This window comes from Oncorhynchus gorbuscha, linkage group LG12 (assembly GCF_021184085.1).
Source record: "Oncorhynchus gorbuscha isolate QuinsamMale2020 ecotype Even-year linkage group LG12, OgorEven_v1.0, whole genome shotgun sequence".
Lineage (NCBI taxonomy): Eukaryota > Metazoa > Chordata > Actinopteri > Salmoniformes > Salmonidae > Oncorhynchus > Oncorhynchus gorbuscha.
The window spans coordinates 68,433,273-68,451,197 of record NC_060184.1 but is presented as its reverse complement, the minus strand read 5'-3'; positions in this window follow the sequence as shown (position 1 = coordinate 68,451,197).

The following is a 17,925-nucleotide window of genomic DNA, read 5'->3' as shown; positions in this document are numbered from 1 at the left end:
TGAGGGGGAGACTGCACAGACACACAATGCCAATGTGAGGGGGAGACTGCACAGACACACAATGCCAATGTGAGGGGAGACTGCACAGACACACAATGCCAATGTGAGGGGGAGACTGCACAGACACACAATGCCAATGTGAGGGGAGACTGCACAGACACACAATGCCAATGTGAGGGGAGACTGCACAGACACACAATGCCAATGTGAGGGGGAGACTGCACAGACACACAATGCCAATGTGAGGGGGAGACTGCACAGACACACAATGCCAATGTGAGGGGGAGACTGCACAGACACACAATGCCAATGTGAGGGGAGACTGCACAGACACACAATGCCAATGTGAGGGGGAGACTGCACAGACACACAATGCCAATGTGAGGGGGAGACTGCACAGACACACAATGCCAATGTGAGGGGGAGACTGCACAGACACACAATGCCAATGTGAGGGGAGACTGCACAGACACACAATGCCAATGTGAGGGGGAGACTGCACAGACACACAATGCCAATGTGAGGGGGGAGACTGCACAGACACACAATGCCAATGTGAGGGGGAGACTGCACAGACACACAATGCCAATGTGAGGGGGAGACTGCACAGACACACAATGCCAATGTGAGGGGGAGACTGCACAGACACACAATGCCAATGTGAGGGGGAGACTGCACAGACACACAATGCCAATGTGAGGGGAGACTGCACAGACACACAATGCCAATGTGAGGGGGAGACTGCACAGACACACAATGCCAATGTGAGGGGAGACTGCACAGACACACAATGCCAATGTGAGGGGGGAGACTGCACAGACACACAATGCCAATGTGAAGACACACAATGCCAATGTGAGGGGGAGACTGCACAGACACACAATGCCAATGTGAGGGGGAGACTGCACAGACACACAATGCCAATGTGAGGGGGAGACTGCACAGACACACAATGCCAATGTGAGGGGAGACTGCACAGACACACAATGCCAATGTGAGGGGGAGACTGGACACACAATGCCAATGTGACTGCACAGACACACAATGCCAATGTGAGGGGGGAGACTGCACAGACACACAATGCCAATGTGAGGGGGAGACTGCACAGACACACAATGCCAATGTGAGGGGGGAGACTGCACAGACACACAATGCCAATGTGAGGGGAGACTGCACAGACACACAATGCCAATGTGAGGGGGAGACTGCACAGACACACAATGCCAATGTGAGGGGGAGACTGCACAGACACACAATGCCAATGTGAGGGGGGGGAGACTGCACAGACACACAATGCCAATGTGAGGGGAGACTGCACAGACACACAATGCCAATGTGAGGGGAGACTGCACAGACACACAATGCCAATGTGAGGGGGAGACTGCACAGACACACAATGCCAATGTGAGGGGGAGACTGCACAGACACACAATGCCAATGTGAGGGGGAGACTGCACAGACACACAATGCCAATGTGAGGGGGAGACTGCACAGACACACAATGCCAATGTGAGGGGAGACTGCACAGACACACAATGCCAATGTGAGGGGCACAGACTGCACAGACACACAATGCCAATGTGAGGGGGAGACTGCACAGACACACAATGCCAATGTGAGGGGAGACTGCACAGACACACAATGCCAATGTGAGGGGAGACTGCACAGACACACAATGCCAATGTGAGGGGGAGACTGCACAGACACACACATGCCAATGTGAGGGGGAGACTGCACAGACACACAATGCCAATGTGAGGGGGAGACTGCACAGACACACAATGCCAATGTGAGGGGGAGACTGCACAGACACACAAATGCCAATGTGAGGGGGAGACTGCACAGACACACAATGCCAATGTGAGGGGGAGACTGCACAGACACACAATGCCAATGTGAGGGGAGACTGCACAGACACACAATGCCAATGTGAGGGGGAGACTGCACAGACACACAATGCCAATGTGAGGGGGGAGACTGCACAGACACACAATGCCAATGTGAGGGGGAGACTGCACAGACACACAATGCCAATGTGAGGGGGAGACTGCACAGACACACAATGCCAATGTGAGGGGGAGACTGCACAGACACACAATGCCAATGTGAGGGGAGACTGCACAGACACACAATGCCAATGTGAGGGGGAGACTGCACAGACACACAATGCCAATGTGAGGGGAGACTGCACAGACACACAATGCCAATGTGAGGGGAGACTGCACAGACACACAATGCCAATGTGAGGGGGAGACTGCACAGACACACAATGCCAATGTGAGGGGGAGACTGCACAGACACACAATGCCAATGTGAGGGGGAGACTGCACAGACACACAATGCCAATGTGAGGGGAGACTGCACAGACACACAATGCCAATGTGAGGGGGAGACTGCACAGACACACAATGCCAATGTGAGGGGGAGACTGCACAGACACACAATGCCAATGTGAGGGGGACTGACTGCACAGACACACAATGCCAATGTGAGGGGGAGACTGCACAGACACACAATGCCAATGTGAGGGGGAGACTGCACAGACACACAATGCCAATGTGAGGGGGAGACTGCACAGACACACAATGCCAATGTGAGGGGGAGACTGCACAGACACACAATGCCAATGTGAGGGGGACTGACTGCACAGACACACAATGCCAATGTGAGGGACTGCACAGACACACAATGCCAATGTGAGGGGGAGACTGCACAGACACACAATGCCAATGTGAGGGGGAGACTGCACAGACACACAATGCCAATGTGAGGGGGAGACTGCACAGACACACAATGCCAATGTGAGGGGGAGACTGCACAGACACACAATGCCAATGTGAGGGGAGACTGCACAGACACACAATGCCAATGTGAGGGGGAGACTGCACAGACACACAATGCCAATGTGAGGGGGAGACTGCACAGACACACAATGCCACAGGGGGAGACTGCACAGACAATGCCAATGTGAGGGGAGACTGCACAGACACACAATGCCAATGTGAGGGGGAGACTGCACAGACACACAATGCCAATGTGAGGGGGAGACTGCACAGACACACAATGCCAATGTGAGGGGAGACTGCACAGACACACAATGCCAATGTGAGGGGGAGACTGCACAGACACACAATGCCAATGTGAGGGGAGACTGCACAGACACACAATGCCACACACAATGCCAATGTGGGGGGGAGACTGCACAGACACACAATGCCAATGTGAGGGGGAGACTGCACAGACACACAATGCCAATGTGAGGGGGAGACTGCACAGACACACAATGCCAATGTGAGGGGAGACTGCACAGACACACAATGCCAATGTGAGGGGGAGACTGCACAGACACACAATGCCAATGTGAGGGGGAGACTGCACAGACACACAATGCCAATGTGAGGGGGAGACTGCACAGACACACAATGCCAATGTGAGGGGAGACTGCACAGACACACAATGCCAATGTGAGGGGGAGACTGCACAGACACACAATGCCAATGTGAGGGGGAGACTGCACAGACAGACACACAATGCCAATGTGAGGGGGAGACTGCACAGACACACAATGCCAATGTGAGGGGGGAGACTGCACAGACACACAATGCCAATGTGAGGGGAGACTGACACAGACACACAATGCCAATGTGAGGGGGAGACTGCACAGACACACAATGCCAATGTGAGGGGGAGACTGCACAGACACACAATGCCAATGTGAGGGGAGACTGCACAGACACACAATGCCAATGTGAGGGGAGACTGCACAGACACACAATGCCAATGTGAGGGGGAGACTGCACAGACACACAATGTGAGGGAGACTGCCAATGCCAATGAGGGGGAGACTGCACAGACACACAATGCCAATGTGAGGGGGAGACTGCACAGACACACAATGCCAATGTGAGGGGGAGACTGCACAGACACACAATGCCAATGTGAGGGGGAGACTGCACAGACACACAATGCCAATGTGAGGGGGAGACTGCACAGACACACAATGCCAATGTGAGGGGGAGACTGCACAGACACACAATGCCAATGTGAGGGGAGACTGCACAGACACACAATGCCAATGTGAGGGGGCAGACTGAGGGGGAGACTGCACAGACACACAATGCCAATGTGAGGGGGAGACTGCACAGACACACAATGCCAATGTGAGGGGGAGACTGCACAGACACACAATGCCAATGTGAGGGGGAGACTGCACAGACACACAATGCCAATGTGAGGGGGAGACTGCACAGACACACAATGCCAATGTGAGGGGGACTGCACAGACACACAATGCCAATGTGAGGGGGAGACTGCACAGACACACAATGCCAATGTGAGGGGGAGACTGCACAGACACACAATGCCAATGTGAGGGGGAGACTGCACAGACACACAATGCCAATGTGAGGGGGAGACTGCACAGACACACAATGCCAATGTGAGGGGGAGACTGCACAGACACACAATGCCAATGTGAGGGGAGACTGCACAGACACACAATGCCAATGTGAGGGGAGGGGGAGACTGCACAGACACACAATGCCAATGTGAGGGGGAGACTGCACAGACACACAATGCCAATGTGAGGGGGAGACTGCACAGACACACAATGCCAATGTGAGGGGAGACTGCACAGACACACAATGCCAATGTGAGGGGAGACTGCACAGACACACAATGCCAATGTGAGGGGGGAGACTGCACAGACACACAATGCCAATGTGAGGGGGAGACTGCACAGACACACAATGCCAATGTGAGGGGAGACTGCACAGACACACAATGCCAATGTGAGGGGGAGACTGCACAGACACACAATGCCAATGTGAGGGGGAGACTGCACAGACACACAATGCCAATGTGAGGGGGAGACTGCACAGACACACAATGCCAATGTGAGGGGGAGACTGCACAGACACACAATGCCAATGTGAGGGGGAGACTGCACAGACACACAATGCCAATGTGAGGGGGAGACTGCACAGACACACAATGCCAATGTGAGGGGGAGACTGCACAGACACACAATGCCAATGTGAGGGGGAGACTGCACAGACACACAATGCCAATGTGAGGGGGAGACTGCACAGACACACAATGCCAATGTGAGGGGAGACTGCACAGACACACAATGCCAATGTGAGGGGGAGACTGCACAGACACACAATGCCAATGTGAGGGGGAGACTGCACAGACACACAATGCCAATGTGAGGGGGAGACTGCACAGACACACAATGCCAATGTGAGGGGGAGACTGCACAGACACACAATGCCAATGTGAGGGGGAGACTGCACAGACACACAATGCCAATGTGAGGGGGAGACTGCACAGACACACAATGCCAATGTGAGGGGAGACTGCACAGACACACAATGCCAATGTGAGGGGGAGACTGCACAGACACACAATGCCAATGTGAGGGGGAGACAATGTGAGGGGGAGACTGCACAGACACACAATGCCAATGTGAGGGGGAGACTGCACAGACACACAATGCCAATGTGAGGGGAGACTGCACAGACACACAATGCCAATGTGAGGGGGAGACTGCACAGACACACAATGCCAATGTGAGGGGGAGACTGCACAGACACACAATGCCAATGTGAGGGGGAGACTGCACAGACACACAATGCCAATGTGAGGGGGAGACTGCACAGACACACAATGCCAATGTGAGGGGGAGACTGCACAGACACACAATGCCAATGTGAGGGGAGACTGCACAGACACACAATGCCAATGTGAGGGGGAGACTGCACAGACACACACATGCCAATGTGAGGGGGAGACTGCACAGACACACAATGCCAATGTGAGGGGGAGACTGCACAGACACACAATGCCAATGTGAGGGGGGGAGACTGCACAGACACACAATGCCAATGTGAGGGGGAGACTGCACAGACACACAATGCCAATGTGAGGGGGAGACTGCACAGACACACAATGCCAATGTGAGGGGAGACTGCACAGACACACAATGCCAATGTGAGGGGGAGACTGCACAGACACACAATGCCAATGTGAGGGGAGACTGCACAGACACACAATGCCAATGTGAGGGGGAGACTGCACAGACACACAATGCCAATGTGAGGGGGAGACTGCACAGACACACAATGCCAATGTGAGACTGCACAGACACACAATGCCAATGTGAGGGGGAGACTGACACAGACACACAATGCCAATGTGAGGGGGAGACTGCACAGACACACAATGCCAATGTGAGGGGAGACTGCACAGACACACAATGCCAATGTGAGGGGGAGACTGCACAGACACACAATGCCAATGTGAGGGGGAGACTGCACAGACACACAATGCCAATGTGAGGGGAGACTGCACAGACACACAATGCCAATGTGAGGGGGAGACTGCACAGACACACAATGCCAATGTGAGGGGAGACTGCACAGACACACAATGCCAATGTGAGGGGGAGACTGCACAGACACACAATGCCAATGTGAGGGGGAGACTGCACAGACACACAATGCCAATGTGAGGGGGAGACTGCACAGACACACAATGCCAATGACACACAATGCCAATGTGAGACACAGACACACAATGCCAATGTGAGGGGGAGAGACTGCACAGACACCAATGTGAGGGGGGAGACTGCACAGACACACAATGCCAATGTGAGGGGACACACAATGCACAGAGGGGGACTGCACAGACACACAATGCCAATGTGAGGGGGAGACTGCACAGACACACAATGCCAATGTGAGGGGGAGACTGCACAGACACACAATGCCAATGTGAGGGGGAGACTGCACAGACACACAATGCCAATGTGAGGGGGAGACTGCACAGACACACAATGCCAATGTGAGGGGGAGACTGCACAGACACACAATGCCAATGTGAGGGGGAGACTGCACAGACACACAATGCCAATGTGAGGGGGAGACTGCACAGACACACAATGCCAATGTGAGGGGGAGACTGCACAGACACACAATGCACAATGCCAATGTGAGGGGAGACTGCACAGACACACAATGCCAATGTGAGGGGGAGACTGCACAGACACACAATGCCAATGTGAGGGGAGACTGCACAGACACACAATGCCAATGTGAGGGGGAGACTGCACAGACACACAATGCCAATGTGAGGGGGAGACTGCACAGACACACAATGCCAATGTGAGGGGGAGACTGCACAGACACACAATGCCAATGTGAGGGGAGACTGCACAGACACACAATGCCAATGTGAGGGGGAGACTGCACAGACACACAATGCCAATGTGAGGGGGAGACTGCACAGACACACAATGCCAATGTGAGGGGGAGACTGCACAGACACACAATGCCAATGTGAGGGGGAGACTGCACAGACACACAATGCCAATGTGAGGGGAGACTGCACAGACACACAATGCCAATGTGAGGGGGAGACTGCACAGACACACACACAATGCCAATGTGAGGGGGAGACTGCACAGACACACAATGCCAATGTGAGGGGAGACTGCACAGACACACAATGCCAATGTGAGGGGGAGACTGCACAGACACACAATGCCAATGTGAGGGGGAGACTGCACAGACACACAATGCCAATGTGAGGGGGAGACTGCACAGACACACAATGCCAATGTGAGGGGGAGACTGCACAGACACACAATGCCAATGTGAGGGGGAGACTGCACAGACACACAATGCCAATGTGAGGGGGAGACTGCACAGACACACAATGCCAATGTGAGGGGGAGACTGCAGACACACAATGCCAATGTGAGGGGGAGACTGCACAGACACACAATGCCAATGTGAGGGGGACTGCACAGACACACAATGCCAATGTGAGGGGGAGACTGCACAGACACACAATGCCAATGTGAGGGGGAGACTGCACAGACACACAATGCCAATGTGAGGGGGGAGACTGCACAGACACACAATGCCAATGTGAGGGGGAGACTGCACAGACACACAATGCCAATGTGAGGGGGAGACTGCACAGACACACAATGCCAATGTGAGGGGGAGACTGCACAGACACACAATGCCAATGTGAGGGGGAGACTGCACAGACACACAATGCCAATGTGAGGGGGAGACTGCACAGACACACAATGCCAATGTGAGGGGGAGACTGCACAGACACACAATGCCAATGTGAGGGGGAGACTGCACAGACACACAATGCCAATGTGAGGGGGAGACTGCACAGACACACAATGCCAATGTGAGGGGGAGACTGCACAGACACACAATGCCAATGTGAGGGGGAGACTGCACAGACACACAATGCCAATGTGAGGGGGAGACTGCACAGACACACAATGCCAATGTGAGGGGGAGACTGCAGACACACACAATGCCAATGTGAGGGGGAGACTGCACAGACACACAATGCCAATGTGAGGGGGAGACTGCACAGACACACAATGCCAATGTGAGGGGGAGACTGCACAGACACACAATGCCAATGTGAGGGGGAGACTGCACAGACACACAATGCCAATGTGAGGGGGAGACTGTGCCAATGTGAGGGGGAGACTGCACAGACACACAATGCCAATGTGAGGGGGGAGACTGCACAGACACACAATGCCAATGTGAGGGGGAGACTGCACAGACACACAATGCCAATGTGAGGGGGAGACTGCACAGACACACAATGCCAATGTGAGGGGGAGACTGCACAGACACACAATGCCAATGTGAGGGGGAGACTGCACAGACACACAATGCCAATGTGAGGGGGAGACTGCACAGACACACAATGCCAATGTGCACAGACACACAATGGGAGGGGGGAGACTGCACAGACACACAATGCCAATGTGAGGGGGAGACTGCACAGACACACAATGCCAATGTGAGGGGGAGACTGCACAGACACACAATGCCAATGTGAGGGGGAGACTGCACAGACACACAATGCCAATGTGAGGGGGAGACTGCACAGACACACAATGCCAATGTGAGGGGGAGACTGCACAGACACACAATGCCAATGTGAGGGGGAGACTGCACAGACACACAATGCCAATGTGAGGGGGAGACTGCACAGACACACAATGCCAATGTGAGGGGGAGACTGCACAGACACACAATGCCAATGTGAGGGGGAGACTGCACAGACACACAATGCCAATGTGAGGGGGAGACTGCACAGACACACAATGCCAATGTGAGGGGGAGACTGCACAGACACACAATGCCAATGTGAGGGGGAGACTGCACAGACACACAATGCCAATGTGAGGGGGAGACTGCACAGACACACAATGCCAATGTGAGGGGGAGACTGCACAGACACACAATGCCAATGTGAGGGGGAGACTGCACAGACACACAATGCCAATGTGAGGGGGAGACTGCACAGACACACAATGCCAATGTGAGGGGGAGACTGCACAGACACACAATGCCAATGTGAGGGGGAGACTGCACAGACACACAATGCCAATGTGAGGGGAGACTGCACAGACACACAATGCCAATGTGAGGGGGGAGACTGCACAGACACACAATGCCAATGTGAGGGGGGAGACTGCACAGACACAATGCCAATGTGAGGGGAGACTGCACAGACACACAATGCCAATGTGAGGGGGGAGACTGCACAGACACACAATGCCAATGTGAGGGGGAGACTGCACAGACACACAATGCCAATGTGAGGGGGAGACTGCACAGACACACAATGCCAATGTGAGGGGGACTGACTGACACAGACACAGACACACAATGCCAATGTGAGGGGGAGACTGCACAGACACACAATGCCAATGTGAGGGGGAGACTGCACAGACACACAATGCCAATGTGAGGGGGGAGACTGCACAGACACACAATGCCAATGTGAGGGGGACTGCACAGACACACAATGCCAATGTGAGGGGAGACTGCACAGACACACAATGCCAATGTGAGGGGGAGACTGCACAGACACACAATGCCAATGTGAGGGGGAGACTGCACAGACACACAATGCCAATGTGAGGGGGAGACTGCACAGACACACAATGCCAATGTGAGGGGGAGACTGCACAGACACACAATGCCAATGTGAGGGGGAGACTGCACAGACACACAATGCCAATGTGAGGGGGAGACTGCACAGACACACAATGCCAATGTGAGGGGGAGACTGCACAGACACACAATGCCAATGTGAGGGGGGAGACTGCACAGACACACAATGCCAATGTGAGGGGGAGACTGCACAGACTGCACAGACACACAATGCCAATGTGAGGGGGAGACTGCACAGACACACAATGCCAATGTGAGGGGGAGACTGCACAGACACACAATGCCAATGTGAGGGGGAGACTGCACAGACACACAATGCCAATGTGAGGGGGAGACTGCACAGACACACAATGCCAATGTGAGGGGGAGACTGCACAGACACACAATGCCAATGTGAGGGGGAGACTGCACAGACACACAATGCCAATGTGAGGGGGACTGCACAGACTGCACAGACACACAACACAATGCCAATGTGAGGGGGAGACTGCACAGACACACAATGCCAATGTGAGGGGGAGACTGCACAGACACACAATGCCAATGTGAGGGGACTGCACAGACACAGACACACAATGCACAGACACACACACAATGCCAATGTGAGGGGGAGACTGCACAGACACACAATGCCAATGTGAGGGGGAGACTGCACAGACACACAATGCCAATGTGAGGGGGAGACTGCACAGACACACAATGCCAATGTGAGGGGGAGACTGACACAGACACACAATGCCAATGTGAGGGGGAGACTGCACAGACACACAATGCCAATGTGAGGGGGAGACTGCACAGACACACAATGCCAATGTGAGGGGGAGACTGCACAGACACACAATGCCAATGTGAGGGGGAGACTGCACAGACACACAATGCCAATGTGAGGGGGAGACTGCACAGACACACAATGCCAATGTGAGGGGGAGACTGCACAGACACACAATGCCAATGTGAGGGGGAGACTGCACAGACACACAATGCCAATGTGAGGGGGAGACTGCACAGACACACAATGCCAATGTGAGGGGGAGACTGCACTGCACAGACACACAATGCCAATGTGAGGGGGAGACTGCACAGACACACAATGCCAATGTGAGGGGGAGACTGCACAGACACACAATGCCAATGTGAGGGGGAGACTGCACAGACACACAATGCCAATGTGAGGGGGAGACTGCACAGACACACAATGCCAATGTGAGGGGGAGACTGCACAGACACACAATGCCAATGTGAGGGGGAGACTGCACAGACACACAATGCCAATGTGAGGGGGAGACTGCACAGACACACAATGCCAATGTGAGGGGGAGACTGCACAGACACACAATGCCAATGTGAGGGGGAGACAGACACAGACACACAATGCCAATGTGAGGGGAGACTGCACAGACACACAATGCCAATGTGAGGGGGAGACTGCACAGACACACAATGCCAATGTGAGGGGGAGACTGCACAGACACACAATGCCAATGTGAGGGGGAGACTGCACAGACACACAATGCCAATGTGAGGGGGAGACTGCACAGACACACAATGCCAATGTGAGGGGGAGACTGCACAGACACACAATGCCAATGTGAGGGGGAGACTGCACACAACACACAATGCCAATGTGAGGGGGAGACTGCACAGACACACAATGCCAATGTGAGGGGGAGACTGCACAGACACACAATGCCAATGTGAGGGGGAGACTGCACAGACACACAATGCCAATGTGAGGGGGAGACTGCACAGACACACAATGCCAATGTGAGGGGGAGACTGCACAGACACACAATGCCAATGTGAGGGGGAGACTGCACAGACACACAATGCCAATGTGAGGGGGAGACTGCACAGACACACAATGCCAATGTGAGGGGGAGACTGCACAGACACACAATGCCAATGTGAGGGGGAGACTGCACAGACACACAATGCCAATGTGAGGGGGAGACTGCACAGACACACAATGCCAATGTGAGGGGGAGACTGCACAGACACACAATGCCAATGTGAGGGGGAGACTGCACAGACACACAATGCCAATGTGAGGGGGAGACTGCACAGACACACAATGCCAATGTGAGGGGGAGACTGCACAGACACACAATGCCAATGTGAGGGGGAGACTGCACAGACACACAATGCCAATGTGAGGGGAGACTGCACAGACACACAATGCCAATGTGAGGGGGAGACTGCACAGACACACAATGCCAATGTGAGGGGGAGACTGCACAGACACACAATGCCAATGTGAGGGGGAGACTGACTGCACAGACACACAATGCCAATGTGAGGGGGAGACTGCACAGACACACAATGCCAATGTGAGGGGGAGACTGCACAGACACACAATGCCAATGTGAGGGGAGGGGGAGACTGCACAGACACACAATGCCAATGTGAGGGGGAGACTGCACAGACACACAATGCCAATGTGAGGGGGAGACACACAGACACACAATGCCAATGTGAGGGGGAGACTGCACAGACACACAATGCCAATGTGAGGGGGAGACTGCACAGACACACAATGCCAATGTGAGGGGGAGACTGCACAGACACACAATGCCAATGTGAGGGGGAGACTGCACAGACACAGACACATGCCAATGTGAGGGGGAGACTGCACAGACACACAATGCCAATGTGAGGGGGAGACTGCACAGACACACAATGCCAATGTGAGGGGGAGACTGCACAGACACACAATGCCAATGTGAGGGGGAGACTGCACAGACACACAATGCCAATGTGAGGGGGAGACTGCACAGACACACAATGCCAATGTGAGGCCAATGGGGGGGAGACTGCACAGACACACAATGCCAATGTGAGGGGGAGACTGCACAGACACACAATGAATGTGAGGGGAGACACACAGACACACAATGCCAATGTGAGGGGCCAATGTGAGGGGAGACTGCACAGACACACAATGCCAATGTGAGGGGGAGACTGCACAGACACACAATGCCAATGTGAGGGGGAGACTGCACAGACACACAATGCCAATGTGAGGGGGGAGACTGCACAGACACACAATGCCAATGTGAGGGGGAGACTGCACAGACACACAATGCCAATGTGAGGGGGAGACTGCACAGACACACAATGCCAATGTGAGGGGGAGACTGCACAGACACACAATGCCAATGTGAGGGGGAGACTGCACAGACACACAATGCCAATGTGACTGCACAGACACACAACAATGCCAATGTGAGGGGAGACTGCACAGACACACAATGCCAATGTGAGGGGGAGACTGCACAGACACACAATGCCAATGTGAGGGGGAGACTGCACAGACACACAATGCCAATGTGAGGGGGGAGACTGCACAGACACACAATGCCAATGTGAGGGGGAGACTGCACAGACACACAATGCCAATGTGAGGGGGAGACTGCACAGACACACAATGCCAATGTGAGGGGGAGACTGCACAGACACACAATGCCAATGTGAGGGGGGAGACTGCACAGACACACAATGCCAATGTGAGGGGGAGACTGCACAGACACACAATGCCAATGTGAGGGGGAGACTGCACAGACACACAATGCCAATGTGAGGGGGAGACTGCACAGACACACAATGCCAATGTGAGGGGGGAGACTGCACAGACACACAATGCCAATGTGAGGGGGAGACTGCACAGACACACAATGCCAATGTGAGGGGGAGACTGCACAGACACACAATGCCAATGTGAGGGGGAGACTGCACAGACACAGACACACAATGCCAATGTGAGGGGGAGAGACTGCACAGACACACAATGCCAATGTGAGGGGGAGACTGCACAGACACACAATGCCAATGTGAGGGGGAGACTGCACAGACACACAATGCCAATGTGAGGGGAGACTGCACAGACACACAATGCCAATGTGAGGGGGAGACTGCACAGACACACAATGCCAATGTGAGGGGGAGACTGCACAGACACACAATGCCAATGTGAGGGGGGAGACTGCACAGACACACAATGCCAATGTGAGGGGGAGACTGACACAGACACACAATGCCAATGTGAGGGGGAGACTGCACAGACACACAATGTGAGGGGGAGACTGCACATGCCAATGTGAGGGGGAGACTGCACAGACACACAATGCCAATGTGAGGGGGAGACTGCACAGACACACAATGCCAATGTGAGGGGGGGAGACTGCACAGACACACAATGCCAATGTGAGGGGGAGACTGCACAGACACACAATGCCAATGTGAGGGGGAGACTGCACAGACACACAATGCCAATGTGAGGGGGAGACTGCACAGACACACAATGCCAATGTGAGGGGGAGACTGCACAGACACACAATGCCAATGTGAGGGGGAGACTGCACAGACACACAATGCCAATGTGAGGGGGAGACTGCACAGACACACAATGCCAATGTGAGGGGGAGACAGACACAGACACACAATGCCAATGTGAGGGGGAGACTGCACAGACACACAATGCCAATGTGAGGGGGAGACTGCACAGACACACAATGCCAATGTGAGGGGGAGACTGACACAGACACACAATGCCAATGTGAGGGGGAGACTGCACAGACACACAATGCCAATGTGAGGGGGAGACTGCACAGACACACAATGCCAATGTGAGGGGGGAGACTGCACAGACACACAATGCCAATGTGAGGGGGAGACTGCACAGACACACAATGCCAATGTGAGGGGGAGACTGACAGACACAGACAATGTGACAGATGACACACAATGCCAATGTGAGGGGGAGACTGCACAGACACACAATGCCAATGTGAGGGGGAGACTGCACAGACACACAATGCCAATGTGAGGGGGAGACTGCACAGACACACAATGCCAATGTGAGGGGGAGACTGCACAGACACACAATGCCAATGTGACAGACACACAATGGGAGGGGGAGACTGCACAGACACACAATGCCAATGTGAGGGGGAGACTGCACAGACACACAATGCCAATGTGAGGGGGAGACTGCACAGACACACAATGCCAATGTGAGGGGGGAGACTGCACAGACACACAATGCCAATGTGAGGGGGAGACTGCACAGACACACAATGCCAATGTGAGGGGGAGACTGCACACAGACACACAATGCCAATGTGCACAGGGGGGAGACTGCACAGACACACAATGCCAATGTGAGGGGGAGACTGCACAGACACACAATGCCAATGTGAGGGGGAGACTGCACAGACACACAATGCCAATGTGAGGGGGAGACTGCACAGACACACAATGCCAATGTGAGGGGGAGACTGCACAGACACACAATGCCAATGTGAGGGGGAGACTGCACAGACACACAATGCCAATGTGAGGGGGAGACTGCACAGACACACAATGCCAATGTGAGGGGGAGACTGCACAGACACAGACACACAATGCCAATGTGAGGGGGAGACTGCACAGACACACAATGCCAATGTGAGGGGGAGACTGCACAGACACACAATGCCAATGTGAGGGGGAGACTGCACAGACACACAATGCCAATGTGAGGGGGAGACTGCACAGACACACAATGCCAATGTGAGGGGGAGACTGCACAGACACACAATGCCAATGTGAGGGGGAGACTGCACAGACACAGACACACAATGCCAATGTGAGGGGGAGACTGCACAGACACACAATGCCAATGTGAGGGGGGAGACACAGACACACAATGCCAATGTGAGGGGGAGACTGCACAGACACACAATGCCAATGCACAGACACACAATGAGGGGGGAGACTGCACAGACACACAATGCCAATGTGAGGGGAGACTGCACAGACACACAATGCCAATGTGAGGGGGAGACTGCACAGACACACAATGCCAATGTGAGGGGGAGACTGCTGCCAATGTGAGGGGGAGACTGCACAGACACACAATGCCAATGTGAGGGGGAGACTGCACAGACACACAATGCCAATGTGAGGGGGAGACTGCACAGACACACAATGCCAATGTGAGGGGGAGACTGCACAGACACACAATGCCAATGTGAGGGGGAGACTGCACAGACACACAATGCCAATGTGAGGGGGAGACTGCACAGACACACAATGCCAATGTGAGGGGGAGAGACTGCACAGACACACAATGCCAATGTGAGGGGGAGACTGCACAGACACACAATGCCAATGTGAGGGGGAGACTGCAGACAGCCACACACAGACACACAATGCCAATGTGAGGGGAGACTGCACAGACACACAATGCCAATGTGAGGGGGAGACTGCACAGACACACAATGCCAATGTGAGGGGGAGACTGCACAGACACACAATGCCAATGTGAGGGGGAGACTGCACAGACACACAATGCCAATGTGAGGGGGAGACTGCACAGACACACAATGCCAATGTGAGGGGGAGACTGCACAGACACACAATGCCAATGTGAGGGGGAGACTGCACAGACACACAATGCCAATGTGAGGGGGAGACTGCACAGACACAGACACACAATGCCAATGTGAGGGGAGACTGCACAGACACACAATGCCAATGTGAGGGGGACTGCAGACTGCACAGACACACAATGCCAATGTGAGGGGGAGACTGCACAGACAGACACACAATGCCAATGTGAGGGGGAGACTGCACAGACACACAATGCCAATGTGAGGGGGAGACTGCACAGACACACAATGCCAATGTGAGGGGGAGACTGCACAGACACACAATGCCAATGTGAGGGGGAGACTGCACAGACACACAATGCCAATGTGAGGGGGAGACTGCACAGACACACAATGCCAATGTGAGGGGGAGACTGCACAGACACACAATGCCAATGTGAGGGGGAGACTGCACAGACACACAATGCCAATGTGAGGGGGAGACTGCACAGACACACAATGCCAATGTGAGGGGGAGACTGCACAGACACACAATGCCAATGTGAGGGGGAGACTGCACAGACACACAATGCCAATGTGAGGGGGAGACTGCACAGACACACAATGCCAATGTGAGGGGAGACTGCACAGACACACAATGCCAATGTGAGGGGGAGACTGCACAGACACACAATGCCAATGTGAGGGGGAGACTGCACAGACACACAATGCCAATGTGAGGGGGGAGACTGCACAGACACACAATGCCAATGTGAGGGGGAGACTGCACAGACACACAATGTGAGGGGGAGACTGCCAAATGAATGGGGGGAGACTGCACAGACACACAATGCCAATGTGAGGGGGAGACTGCACAGACACAGACAATGCCAATGTGAGGGGGAGACTGCACAGACACACAATGCCAATGTGAGGGGGAGACTGCACAGACACACAATGCCAATGTGAGGGGGAGACTGCACAGACACAGACAATGCCAATGTGAGGGGGAGACTGCACAGACACACAATGCCAATGGAGGGGGAGACTGCACAGACACACAATGCCAATGTGAGGGGGAGACTGCACAGACACACAATGCCAATGTGAGGGGGAGACTGCACAGACACACAATGCCAATGTGAGGGGGAGACTGCACAGACACACAATGCCAATGTGAGGGGGAGACTGCACAGACACACAATGCCAATGTGAGGGGGAGACTGCACAGACACACAATGCCAATGTGAGGGGGAGACTGCACAGACACACAATGCCAATGTGAGGGGGAGACTGCACAGACACACAATGCCAATGTGAGGGGGAGACTGCACAGACACACAATGAGACACACAATGCCAATGCCAATGTGAGACTGCACAGGGGAGAGACTGCACAGACACACAATGCCAATGTGAGGGGGAGACTGCACAGACACACAATGCCAATGTGAGGGGAGACTGCACAGACAGACAATGCCAATGTGAGGGGGAGACTGCACAGACACACAATGCCAATGTGAGGGGGAGACTGCACAGACACACAATGCCAATGTGAGGGGGAGA